Source organism: Sorex fumeus, unplaced genomic scaffold (genome assembly GCF_029834395.1).
Source record: "Sorex fumeus unplaced genomic scaffold, SorFum_2.1 ptg000002l, whole genome shotgun sequence".
Taxonomy (NCBI): Eukaryota; Metazoa; Chordata; class Mammalia; order Eulipotyphla; family Soricidae; genus Sorex; species Sorex fumeus.
This window is the reverse complement of record NW_026606059.1, coordinates 29,641,975-29,656,640: the sequence shown is the minus strand read 5'-3', so window position 1 is coordinate 29,656,640 and position 14,666 is coordinate 29,641,975. Positions and strand designations below refer to the sequence as shown.

The following is a 14,666-nucleotide window of genomic DNA, read 5'->3' as shown; positions in this document are numbered from 1 at the left end:
CCTAGAAGTGAGATATCTGTCAAGGGACTGCCACCCTTTTGATCTCATGACTCTTGGAGAACCCCTCTCAATGTGAACATCATAGTTCTTCATTTTCAGACATGCTGAGAAGCCCAAAAGACTAAGTCTTGTTGAAAGCTCACTGTTTCACTGCAAGAGACACTGAGCCTGCAGATCATTCTGTTACTGCCTCATTGAACATGTTACAGAATTTGACTGAAGCAGGTAAGTCGTAAAGCAAATGATTGTCTTTGTCTATAAAAGAAGAAAATGTTCTCAGAGGTGACATCAAGTAGAAGTTTCCAAGATAAATAGAATTTATGTAATAAGATGACAAGACCACATATTTGATCTGGACACATGCCAGTATTTTAACATTAGACCTCACTCCCAACTCCTGGAATCAGGCTTACTGGAGAACAGAGCTTGCTGTTCCCATGGCAAAATCATGTTCAGAGGCTACAGAGATAGCTGAGGCAACAATGGTGGGTGGGGGAGGGGTTGGGGAGCGGGCAGGGAATATATAAGGGTACCTAAAGCTTTCAATCCCTGGCACCATATGGCACCTAAGCACTGCTGGACATAACTTCACCTCCCACCCATCAATAAAGTCCTATTCAGGAACACTGCATCACTCTGTACAAAAGTCCCTGGTCCTCTTACCTTATCTGCAATATTTTAAAAAGTTAATTAAAATCATGACAGAGAGAAGAAAGCCCCTGGTTTGCCAACCCTTCTTACAAATACTGCATGCCTTTCTGTTTTCTTGCTGCAACATTTATCTTTAATCATCTTGGACTGCTAAGTCCAACCCAAAGTTCTGTACTAACGTTTCTTTCCCTGCATGTTAGTTCAGATATTGAGATCACCATGATGCAGTTGTATTCTAAAACTTCTTTAGATAGTGGACCTTTAAACTCTAATATCTGTTCTGTCTCTTTTTCTTTCTCTCCCTTTTCCCTGGCTATTCCTGTCTCATAAGCCTATGCCCTTAGCCTTTCTTTCCATCTGACTCTTACATACATCCTTTTCCACCCTGCATATGCCCTTATTCTGAACTGGGCATCTACAAAGAGACCCCAAATCAGACTTTTGATAGTATCTCCAAATTTGATTACATTTACAGACTCTGAAGTATTCTGAAAGAATTGAAAAAAGATGTTTGTCATTCCTTAATGTATCCTGTTTCTGCCAAGTCTTGGTTGCATACTTGTTATGACTATTTTTTATAATCAGAGTATGAAAGGCACAATTATATTGCATTATGTGTTTGTGGACTATGAGCATACAGCTTCTAGTATAAATATATAGCACTTTTCATAGATAGCACAAGGTGGTATTGAGTCATAACAGTCTGTTTTGACTTATTTTGCAGGAATAAGGGTTTGGTCACACCTGCCCTGGCAGTGTTGGTGGAATGGTGAGAGGGGTGGGGGCGGGGAATGGTTACTTCTGGTTACTTATGACTCTTTGCTTAGTGGTAACTCTTGGAAGTGGTCAGGGTGCCAAGAATCAATCAGAATCCACCTCGTGCAAGGCAAATGCTTTAATCTCTCTACTGTCTCTCTGACCCTGAAGTTTCACTTTAATTTTGGTATTAGGGCCACATTCGGCTGTGGTCAGGACTTGTTTCTGGTTCTGTGCTCAGCAATCACTCCTAGTACCAGGGATCAAACCAGGGTTGGTCACATGCAGGTCAAATGCCTTAGCCTTGTGTTATCTCTTTGGTGCTGTAGTCTCATTTTATTTTACATGTTTATTTTAAAGTCAAAAACAAAACAATAAGCATTCACTTCTCCACTTACATTGGATTCTTGATGTCTGGACAATTAAGAAAGCATTTTTCTCTGATGATACAGTGTTATAAACATAGACCTGACATGAGCTTTTTGCACTTCACCCTTTCTCTTACCTCATCTCCTAAAAAAATTTTAGAAGGACCCGCTGGGGTTAGGAAAAATCCAGAGAAATTAGATTAAGTCTTGTAGCTTGAAGGTGACAACCTCACGCTGGAAGAAGCTGCTCCTTTGCCCTCTATTGACTCTGTCTGAGCCAAGGCAGAACTTTAATACTGATAAGGCTTCCAAGCCCCTGGGACAGTACTGGTCAGTGGAGACTACCCGGTAGAGTCATTCTCAACCTCTAGCCACCTTACTCTTCACTACCACACACCCCCACTGATCCTCCCTGCTTTTTTGAATGTGCAATGTATGTTCATTGTAATGTTCTTCGATTGTGCATAGTCACTATTCTCCCTCATGAATATGTATGTACTTCCTGAAAAGCTACTAGAATATGTATAAGCTGCTACGAGACTCTCTCTGCTGGGCGTAAAACCAAACAACCCTACTCCTCTCTGAAGCTTTTTTTACAGTCCGTACAAGTAAACATTTTTTCCAATTTAAGTTGTTACATTGCCGATAAAAGCCCCTCTTTTCTAGTAAGTTACTCCTGTACTTTTTCTAAGATGATGGAAATCTAAGTGATTTTGTGTAAGTTTGTATACAGTAGCCCAATTTGGTAAGATCTGGAAACTAGAAGTGAGTGTTCACTCATGTGAGATCATCAAACCACAAGACCCAACATGTCTTGTATCTCTGATTTTGTTTCCCTTCCTCAGAAGAAGCAAGAGAACTCTTACTCATAGCCGTGCCAAAGGTGGGTTGACCTTGAATATGAATAAGCATATTTGAGGCCCATCATGAAATTATATGAACCAAACTCTCTTTTGTTGGGTCTCTAAATTTACCGCCATTTTGTTAGTGGAACGACTATTTTTTTTATAAAGTCAACAATCTCAATACGACTAAATATGCAGTAATGAGGAAGTCACTCCCTAATTTAGTGAAAATGTCAAAAGGCAATGTTTTGAAACTGACTTTACAATAAAATTTTATTTCATAGCTTCCTACCATTTTTTCTGAATTTCTTTTCATTCCTCACATGACAGCCTCCCAAGCAACTTCAAAATCTTCATCATAAGTTGGCAAATTTCTAGAAAACAATGGTAGATGTTTGTGGTGGTCATGATGGTTTTAACCACCTGTTAAATCAGATGTATTTCCATTAGTTAGTTTCAAATATGTAATTCTGTTAGACTTCTTTCCCCTAAATTTCCACTTTATAATTCTTGGATAATATATAATTCCAAGATTTTCACAATGACTCTCAGAATATTCAAGTTAGTAGACTTACAAATTGTACACTCGTAAAAAAGAGGAGGCATTGAGTAAATTTTAGGCACCAGTGTTTTCTACATTTAGTTTATTTAAACAATATTCTTCCACTTTTCTAAAAGATTCAACTTTTTGAGGTTGATACTATACTGAGTTCTTTTCTATAGGGCATAAATAGCACAGATAGAGCCAAAACAGTTGCCTATTTTATTGTTTTTGTAGCTATCCTATAGATTGTATATCCTCTAAAAGCAAAGTTTTCTTGAATTTAGGTCTTCCTATTTATCTTTAAATTACTCCTGTGAAGAAGTATCTTAAATTTATTCTACCAAGTACAGAAAAAATATTTACTTAATTGTCATAAGTTGAAATAAAACTTCCTAAAACCCAATAAACTGATTTAATAATCATGTCTCAGATGTATTTTCCCTAAGGGAACTAAAAAAGCAAACAAAAAATAACTTTAAAACAACAAATAAAGGGGCTGGAGCGATAACAAAGCGGGTAGGGCGGTTTGCCTTGCACACAACTGACCTGGGTTCAATTCCCAGCATCCCATATGGTTCCCTGAGCACCGCCAGGAATAATTCCTGAGTGCAAAGCCAGGAGTAACCCCTGAGCATCGCCGGGTACGACCCCAAAAGAAAATAAATAAATAAATAAAGTCAACAAATGACCTCCCTAATTGTGAAATAGTTTACTTAGAAGATTTCTATGACCAGTAAGCAAGTCAATTTCCTAAGTGACTTAAACTGGAGGGGGTGGGGAGGGAGGGGCAGAGGGGAAGTGTAGGATAGCATATCATATGAAATTTTTTTTCAATAAGTATTTTGATAAACTATTTAGAAAAATTTTCAGGGGAGGGAATTATAATCACAAACTCTTATAATTCTTAAACCCTTTACATTTACCTTTAGCTACTGAAAAATCTAATTTCTAATCCTATGACTGAATTCATGGCAGTTAAAACTGTTATCAAACATCTTTGGGGGGGATTAGAACTCACTTCTCATTCATTGACGCATTAGGAAATTGTGCATGGTATTGTCATGAGAAAGTATTGTAATATATTGCAATTAAATTTCCCCTGGGATAAACCAAAGGTGTTAGAAATAATTAAGAATGGAAATGGAGTTTAATGTTTTCCATGGGAATATTTACTGTATTTCTTAATATGCATTTGACTCTTAGGCTCAACAAAAGATAAAGAGGCTGAAAGATGTGAATGATAAGCAAGGAGCTCACAGGGACAAACTCACTAGCGATGTAAACTGTAAAAGTCTGAAGGTAGAAATACAAATCCAGGATCTGCTTTTTTTCTTTTCGTGTGTGTGTGGGGGGGGGGGGGGGTGGAGGGGGGGGGAGCATAAGGGGGAAGGGAAGGCATTGGACTGGGAGAGGGCCTTGGACCACACCCAGCAATTCACAAAATCTATTTCTTTCACTTTGCTCAGGGGTCACTTCTAGGGATGTTAGAAGAACTAATTATGATACTGGGGACTGAAACAGAATTGGATGCATGCAAGGCAAGCACCATACTCCTATACTTTCTGACCCCAGGAACTGAGTCTTATTGGATGTTTTATACAGTTGAACACTTCCTATTTCTAAACCTGTTGCATGTAATATACAAATAACAGTTAACTTCCTCAGAGTATCATGATGGTTAGGCATTTTTTTTTAATTTGTTTTTGAGTCACACCCTGCAATGCCAGGGCTTACTCCTAGTGCGGCATTCTGGGATAACTTCTAGCAGGTCTCAGAAGACCTTGTGAGTACTGGGAAATAAACTTAGCTCATCCCTATGTAAGATAAGAGTCCTACCCTCTGTATTATTGCTCCAGTTTTTCAAGATGGTGAACTTAACCTAGATGAAAACATCTAAAATCCCACTGATAGGGCATGGTCATGATTATTAGCTATTATTATTTTTATTGTGATAAATTTGGAAGTAGAAGCAATCTTTTAGTGGGATGGTTAAGAAGACAAAGGATTCTAGACAATGACACTTTTAAATAAAACATTTGTCTTTGTCTACAAAGTTTGATTTAGCAAGAAAAAATTCAAAACATTTGAAAAATGAAACGAACAAAATACCTTCAAAAGAGTTTTAAAACTTGATTTGGTTTTCAATAAATAAGAATCAGGATCCTGAACCTCTCAACTGTATTGTTTTGGAGCTATGACTTTAGTATTATAATTGATGGCATTAGAAGCAGTTAACAGTTCATTAGAAATCTGCATTGATGCAAAGTGGAAATAAACAACGTCTCCCTTAGCTTCTGACATATTACACTTGGAGTTGAAGCTTTCTGTTACATGGACTTGAAAAAGCTACTTAACATAAGAAAGAGTTAACACTAGTTTAAGAATGTCCTATTTCTTAAAAAGAGGATCCTTGGAAAATACAATCTGACTTTAAAATCAACTGCAAAAATATTGTGACAGCTCTTTCAACAGTCTTCCCAGGAAACTTAGCTGATGTGAAAGAAATAGTGGTTGTCAAAATAATAAGCAAACTACATTTTACAATGATCAAGAGAAAAAGAAGTACTATTTTCTATTTTAAGCAGTGTTGAGTTTTGCATAATCTAGTTGTGTGATGACTAAGAAAGTCTGCATAAGAACAGATTTACAACATCGATTTCTTGAAGATCCTTATAAAAGAACCAAACAAAATCTGAACTTATATTTAGCTTGCAGAAATTACACTGGTCTATTAAGTAAGCAATCAAAGATTGCTGCTCATTTAAAATACTGTATATTCATAGGAATGAAATATTTTTTTATTAACATCTGTAAGCTCTGGTTTCTGGTAAAGGCTGTAATAATAATAAGTATGAGTTCACAGCTGTTTCCCATCTGTTACTCAGAGACTTTTAAACAAGTACTTACTTCCCAGTAGCGTTGAGTACTAAAGCCATATCACCTTCCCTAAAATGAGAAAGAAAAGCAAGGCAAGGACTCTGCTCTGCTTTTGAATAGCCATGTACTCAGCGGGTCTGCAATTTACCACAGAGGTAAGGGCCTTCCAGGGAACTACTTAATCTACTCAGACAAACTGAGCTTTGTTGTTTAAAAAGCCGCTCGTAGACAGGGGGATGTGGATCAAGTAGTAAAGTACATCCCTTGTCTGTGCTAGGTCCTGGATCTTATCCTGGTCACTAAGCTGTCCTACAGGCACTAATTGGAGTCACCTTGAAAGCCTCCCAAGTTCCACAATTAACAACTAACTCAACTTGCACGTGGATGACCCAGGTTTGATCCCTGGCACTACAGATGGTACCCTGAACCTCCAGTAGTGACCGCGAGTAATCAAAACAGAACCATGAGTAATCTCTGAACACCACCCAGTGTGGACACAAAACAACCAAAACAGAAAATTATGGTGTAGCTACAACCAAAACAGAAAATTACAGTGTAACTAAAAGTATTTGTGCCTTTGAATTCATAGAACTTCACAAATTCTGTGATCAAACATCATTGCTCCAGTTTAAGAGAATCTCTGCAGTTCTTAATTTTGTTTCAATAAAAGTTCAGGTTGCTTATGAGAGAAAAATATCGGCTCCAATAGACTGAATCTCGGCACGTAGTCATAGTTCCTCCAATGGGAACAGATCACTTGGGCTTTTCTTTTCTATCTAATAAGGGGGAGTCTGATTTTGTATTCTATTATTTTGTTATTCTATTATGCTTTCCAAGAGCAAAATTCTCTGATAATCTTTAAACATGATGCCCACCCCTGCATGTAGTTTTCTGCATTTATTCACACTATGTTACCTTTCCCGAGAAAAGTACATATTATAGACGAAAAGTGATCTGGACCATTAGCTTTCGGATCGTCTTCCTCTCAACTATTTCCTATCTTCAAGTGAATCCAATGAAACCTCAATTTACTGCTGTAATTCACATTTCCCTCTTATTTGATATTTATACTTTCTAATATTATGTCTCATAATTTAATTATCTGTTCAAATGAAGACTCATACCCAATACCCCTTGAACAAACAGTGATTTCCACAAATACGGATTTAAATAGATTCTTAGTTGTTTTCGCTATTTCGCATATTCTCTTGAAACCAGCATCTTTTATTAAATTACCTCAGTGGCCAGGGTGGAGATTGAAGATGCTGTTTTCAGCTGTAGAAATAGAACAAGAAGTAAGATATTTGCCTTGTATGTAGCTGTGACCCTGTTTCATTACTCTGCACTGCCAGAGGTCACCCCTGAATACAGATCCAGGAATAACTCCTGAGAACCTCCGTGTATGGTCCCCAAAATCTAAATAACTAAATCCTCTGGGGGAATGCCACTGTCTTATCCTGAGTTTAGCACCCACCTTATCGTTCCAAAATTACAGTGCATCTGGAGAGAACTTTTCAACCTCCTTAGACACATGCTGTGAGGAGGAAACTTCAATGCAGAGATATGAACATTTGCCTGGTGCCAGAGTCCTACTTGCTCCAATGTCATCTCTCATACATCTATGCAAGTCACAGAAAACATGTGTGCAAACCATTGACTCTTGCATAGCTAACATGTGATTTCATTTAATAAGAAATATAGGAGGTAGGAGGCAGCTGAGTAGTAAAGCACTTGCTGAGCATGTGTGCACCCCAAGTTCAATCCTGACTACAAAAGAAAAATAAATCACTCTTTGACTGGTAAGATCATACAGGTAAGGTGTCTCACTTGTATACCACTGACAGCGGGTTGATCCCTGGCACCACATGGTTCACAGAACATTATGGGGTACAGCTCTGAAGGCTTCTGAGCACCACATGGTGTGACACTGGACCTGGAGGCAACACCTCCCAACACTGCCAAGGGGCTCCTTGGATAAACTCAGGCATAGCAGGGCCTGAGCAGCATGGCTGTTTCCAGTCTCTGCTCTGAACTACCCAAGGAGTCAACAGGAAGGACTCCAGGGCCCCGAGAGCATCATTTGGGAAACAACACTCCCTGCCAAACAGTGAATCTTTCCCTCCCCTTTCCTCAGAAGGATTTGACTCAACATGAGCAAGGCAGTAAAGTTTCAATGAAAGATAGTAGTTAAATAAATGTTTAATATAACCCTGAATAATTGAGAAATACTGACTGCCCCAAATTTACAAGAGGTATTATGCATTACAGATATTTTAATGATACAAACATCAATGGGTGAATTATTCTACGTATCTTTAACATCATTGAGCTTTAGATGAATTTTTCATTTGTTGTTAAAAAAAGAAAACTAAGGGAATTCTACCATCAAAGCAAATTCACCTATCTAGAGAATTTTACAGAGTATCATCCTATCATTGATATAAAACACTCTCAACTAGAATATTTCTACCACCCCACACTTAGATCGCAGTGGACCTGAAAAGCCTACCTTCATTACTATTTCAACAAAAAAAAAAAACAGGTTATCAGAATTGGGCCAATGTTTTTTTCCACTCATTATTTATGTGTCAAAAGGGGATGTTGGGAAATGGAGATGATATGAAAAGAAGAAATCGTATTCTGCTATCTGCCTTATTCTTTCCAAGATAAAATATAGCCATCATAAAATATTGACTTCTTCAATGTTGGCATCTTCTCAATTCTTATAAGAAAGAACGGTTTGCCTCAAAATACCACTGAATGAAATTTGAGTGGTGACCAAAAATTTCAACTCAGAACAAATTATGAGAGCCCATGGCTCGCTGAGTTCTCACAATTTCACGGTTTTGCTCTCCCCCAGTCTCCATTGAATTCTGTTCTTGCACGACTTCCTGGGCCTTGTGTAGCATCACCTGTCCACAGTCCTGTGCCCCAGAGGAGCCTGTGACAGCCAGAACCCCACAGATCTCCATCTCCTCCCTTCCCACCAGGAGCCTGGGGTGAGACCATCAGTCTCCAGGATCATTTGTTTGTTGAGCTCAAGTTGGGATTCTTGGTCAACTGTCAGCACCAGGGGGAAAGAACGATGGTGTCTTAAGTGCATTAAATCTTCATATGAGCCCCCTGGTTTGGCAAACCTTTATGTTGGCTTTGTTCTGTTTTTTTCAAGCATGACAAACAAGTGGCTTTTCTTTTTCACTTTAATGATTCTTTAAACAAAAAGGAGTAGTTTAGGGCTTTCTCCTAGGCTGATAGGTATTTCTGTTTAATGAGGTTTTTATTATACTGTATTGGCTTCCCTGAAAAGAAATTACGAGCAGCCAACAGCTGATAATAGAACAAAGCTGGAAGAAACAATAACCAAAAGGGGGGAAAAATTAGTGTGGCCACAGATGCCTGTGTTGCAACTGGAGGATTATATGCTACGCGCATTCTCTCTTGGCCACCATTGTACCCACAATAAAGTCGACGTGGGTACTAAAGTGCCAGTTATGTATGCACGGAAGATATGGACAGAGATATCTACATAGAGCCAGCTAAATCGCCATCTGTGGAAGAGGAAGGGTGGTGAGCTCAAGTCTAGACAAAGATGAGTGAAGCTCAGAGTGCGGGTTTACAAGGGCTGGTCGGTTACCATGGAAACTAATTGGAGCTAATAAGTAAAAGGACATTTTAACTGTGGGAACAAATAGGAGGGGTTATTTTTCAATATCACCGTTACCTACAATTAATCTTTCATTTTAGGAGTGTCTTTCCTTAATTCCTAGAATGAAGCTCTTCCGCCTGCACACAGCCTCATTCTGATCAACATTCCATTTAGACGCTGAATGTCAATTTTTTTTCAAATGTGCTGTATTTGGGGTTAAGATCTTTCAAGACAGAATCAGTTTCACTCCGCCCCCACCCCCGCCACCTAAAAAATAAACTGTTTGCAGATGGGAAGGAGTAAGGAAGGGAGGTAATGGAAAATCTCTTAACGTCCCAACTGATATTCTGCTGAGCACTAAAGCTGGTTCCAGGGAGGGCAGCTGGGACCTTATCCTGCAGCACCAGTTTCAGTTTTGTGTTTGAGCTGATTTTCTCCAGCAAAAGCATTTCGGGACATAAACAAAAAAATATATCTTTGTGGACTCACTTTACAATACTTTGGGAAGGTAATGTTTACCGACACTGCCCAGAGCAAGAATTAAGATCAGAGCAAAGAAGCAGGCGCTCATGCTCAACTTGTATTTTTCATTTTAAAGCAAGAATGAAGCGGTGTACATAGATGCAGCAATCCATAAAGGAGAAGCAGGGACTGAGATTTAATGGAAAGATTTACAATTAAGAATAGAATAAAAAATGTTTGTGTTCAAAGCTCTTTCAGCAATAATATGAGGCAGAGCTGGACCACTAGGGAAAATGTCTTGGAAAACATTCTTTATGGGCACAGGGTTGATAAAACTTGATTCAACACCTTTACAGTTTCTTCAGTCTTACCATTGTAACTTAATTTACAGTTTAAGAATTTAAGAAAAGGCAAACCTTCTTAACAATGTCTCCAAGGTCTTTAGAATCTATGTAGTTGAAGTAATCCAGAGTTCTAGACATGAGTCTGGTTGGATTAAGCAAAAAAAAAAAAAAAAAATTAATGAAAAAAATTGCCTTGTAATTATTGGCACCATGAAACATTTTATGGTGCCCCAGGGAAGTTTTGGCCTCATGATACCACTTGCCATTTTAGAATGTTTCTGTGTTGATATTGTATCTGGATTTAACTGATTAGGGGTAGTGGTTTAGTGAATTCATTCTATAGGGTGAAACAGACACCTCTTAGTCACTTCTGGAAAGAAACTGAGCACATGAATCAGGAATTCAACCTGTAATTCTTTGGTTGCTTTTCTCTACAACCCAGTGATAGAAAAAAAATCACTGAAAATTATAGTTCTCTAATCCTATGCTTCAGAAAATTGCACCAGGTGTAATTTTTAAGGCTCCGCACATTATCACACAGAGAATTCTTTAAAAAAGGCTAGTCAAATTAATTTTTCTGGGTATTAAACTACATGTCTGATTCTGACATTGCAAGGATTTGATACCTATTTACAGAATTGATTTAAATGTTTCAGGCAGGTTTGAAATTTGGGTCTCAGTAGTTTCAACCCAACCATCAGCCCCTTCCCAGTTCAAACAAATTCAAAGGTGCAAAATTTTAAATATTGAAGGTTCAAAGATGCAAAGTTTTAAATGTTGCCTTCCCACAAGGTGTGAGAAAATCAATAATACTTCAAGTTACCATTTTCTCTTTCAGATAATCAGAATTCTTTTAAAATCCTGAAAAAACTTTTTTGACAGTATGATTTTTTTAAAGGCAATTAATTTATTTTCAGATCTAAAAACATTGTAACAACTATAATGGTTTTCTGGTTCAGACTGCTATCAAATTAATTAGTTCTGTAGAGCAGTGGGAGAACTTTTTTTTTTTAAGTATCTAAGGAGGTATTGAAATGGCCAAAAATTGAAAATGTTTCAAAGCAAAATTGTTAATGAGCTGCTTGAGTTATATGGACATTATAAGTGCAATTAACCAGAAGCCAATAAAAATAATCAATGACAGAGTGCAGCCCCCTGGTACCAAGTGCTTTTACAAAGAGATGTCTGTGAAAGCAGCAAGTGATTAAAAAAGCCACCTTTATCTATGAGGCGCGCGTGCGATTTTACATGAGTAGAAACGAAAATGATTCTCATTGACTGTTTCTGAAGTTCAGCCTGTGGCAAACAGTGAAGAGCTGTATGCAGGAATAGAGAAGTTTCTGCTCCGGGCTGCGCCCCCACCCTCCACCTCCCAGGAATGTTGGAGGCAGCCAGGATCTAATCAAAGGAGGGTAGGAGTTTAGATTTCAAAATGTAGATGTCACATTTCAGTGCCAACTACTCCTACATTAACACTTTATCAGTAAGTCAAGAGGAATCTTTTATCTTTGGGGGGGGGGGGGGGCGCGGCGCGGTTACTGACTCCCTGAGATTTGCCTTCCTTGGGTTGACAAGGAGAGAGAAAGAGAGAGAGAGAGAGAGAGAGAGAGAGAGAGAGAGAGAGAGAGAGAGAGAGAGATGTGGTGCGGTGTGTCTGGGCATCCTACGAGGATCCCAATTGTCCCCAGGGAGCATAAGGAGTTGTGAAAAGTAACGCACAACTGGCCACCAGGATAATTCATTCCCTCCACCTTCTCTTTAGCACCTCCCACTTCTCTTTTTATAGCCGTCCTTTCTCTCCGAAAATCTCAGGTTACTTGACTGGGAGTTCTCAGACCTCCAGTTTCAGTCCTGCCCTCAGCCTCCCGTCGGTGAGAGACACCCAGCCCCAGCAATTGGATTGGGCAGCCAGTCTTGACACAGCACTGTGCTGAGTGCTTGAGGACGTGTTTCACCAGATGGTTGGGGTTAGTGTGTGTCATCACGTTCGAGTGGGGATTAGGAGCAGGAAGCCTGCCTTGCTGGAGCTGTGTGGTCTTCTCCAAAAGAGAGTTGCAGGCAAGAGCGCGCTCCTTTGCTTTGGGGAGAAGAGGAGAAATTCATTTTCAGCAGCCACAAGAAAAGCAGTTGTTTCAGGTAAAGTGAAATCTCTCTCTCTCTCTCTCTCTCTCTCTCTCTCTCTCTCTCTCTCTCTCACACACACACACACACGCACACTCACACATGCACATACACACATGCACACACACGCACACACACGCACACGCACGCACGCACACACACTCGCATAGTTTTGAATGGAATGCTAGCACAGCACACTTGTCAAAGGCAGTTGTTGCTGTCCTATCAATGCAGCTATTGTACGGCTGACAGATAACAGTGAACATAGCTCGGTGCTTGGCTGTCTTTAGAGAACTAACACTCCTCATGCCTAGCTCTTTGGAGGTGTAGCTAAGAAATTGTCTGTGTATACCTTTCATGTCTGCATTTCGGACTGAAAACAGGAGTTAGGAATTGCTCAGAGAGAATGAATAAGGCCAGGGGAGCAGTTACAGCAGCTTCCAAAATTAAACTTCACTTTCAAACTGTTGCATTTTACTTTTCAATTTATAAAGATTCTTTGTAAGGCTCTATTGCTGAGTTGCTGACCAAGATGAAATTGCTCTCTTGACTGATTTTTGCAGTGCTGATTATGTCTGAGGGATGATGGAGGAAAGTGTTTTTGAAAAATTTTGGAGACTGACACTGAAGTGGGGAAAAACTCCTTAAGAGACAAAGCTGCCCTCCTAATAGCTGATAGGTTGTCTTTAAAACAAAATAGAGCTAAAAGAAAAGCAGAAAAGGAGGAAGTAGAAAAATGCTCTTTAACATAATTCTCTTGCAGCTGCAGGGGAGCAGATGGAGGTAATTCATTTGCAGATCTGTTTGTGAAAGTTTTACAAGTCATTGAAAACTAAAATAGCATCTCTATAATAGATCATTAAAGTCTCTACATTTATAGGTTTTATACAGGCTATCTGAAGTGTTAATTAAATGTCAATAGATTTTCTGGCTGGATTATAAACAAACATTACAAAAAAGACTTTAATTATAAATTAGTCACTGGAAATTAATGGTTATCCGGTGCCTGAGCAACATAAAATGAGTTGTCATCATAGATGTGAGTAGCCGTCAACATGACCACTGCCAAAAACAACCGCTAAAATTAAATCTGACCGAAAGTCACAATGGACTGCATATTCTTTGTTTAATCTGTGGCATTGAAAAAAAAAGACGACCTTTCTGGTCACTCTTCTATTTTTTACAAGTACCAAGAAAAAAATACTCATTTTTCAATTTTTGCATAAGCTCGGTGAGTCAGTGAGGTACTTTTGCACCTAACAGACTTACCCTCCAGTTTTCACATGCCTGTGCTCAAGGATTCTTGTTGCTATTGGACGTTCACATTTGGTATAGAAACCCAACACTGTCCTCACCCTTTGCAGGTGAGACACTCTATGAATAATACTGTATACAAGCTATTCTGAAATCGGAGCTGCTGCTTTGGTTGAATAATAGGGTTTATGGCTAATGCTTTGTGAATGTGTGTGTTGTGTGTGTGTGTGTGTTCAATTATATAATGATGTCTCTAAAATTATGTTTCAGGTTGAATCCTACATTTTTTCCAAGCAATTATTTGTGAACATTTTTTGGGCAGGGTGGCGTAGCTAGATGAATCCTCTTTTTTCACAAAGTCAAGGCTATGTATAGTATTCAGTTGTTGTTCTGAGTAGTCTCTGGTTCTAGTCTCATCTTCAATGAAAAACAACCCTCAAAATTAACCAAGCAATTATTTACCACTGAGTATCAGCCAATCTCCAATATTACATAATCCAAATAGGACTACATTCATAAGCCCAGGTCTTTGGGAATTCCTGTCATTCCATTTCGGCTTTACAATGGAGCTGGGGTTTAAATAATAATGACAGAAAGGCAGACAAGTACCTCATGTTGTGCAGGCATTAGAACATCAAGTGCAGCATGCAGCAGGGTTGGAGCTGCCCACCAATGGCAGTTTTTCACTAAAGCAGTAATCCTTCAGGAGGGAGTAAAGCTCTGACTTCCCGATATGCAGTGTGATGACACTAACAAAGGCAACTCGTAGTGACAGGAGCCCACAAGTATAGATCTCTT

At 38.9% G+C, this 14,666-nt stretch overlaps 1 protein-coding gene across 3 annotated transcripts in view; it reads left to right on the top strand.

Moving 5' to 3' along the window:
* The first annotated feature begins 12,476 nt into the window (after window positions 1-12,476).
* SULF1 (sulfatase 1) overlaps window positions 12,477-14,666 on the top strand; it is a 185,275-nt gene continuing 183,085 nt past the window's right edge. For 2 of the 3 annotated variants that reach the window (XM_056109095.1, XM_056108884.1), the window contains exon 1: window positions 12,477-12,629. The gene's annotated coding sequence lies outside the window, so the exon portion shown is untranslated. The remainder of the gene's footprint in view (window positions 12,630-14,666) is intronic. The other variant, XM_056109034.1, reaches the window with a different exon arrangement.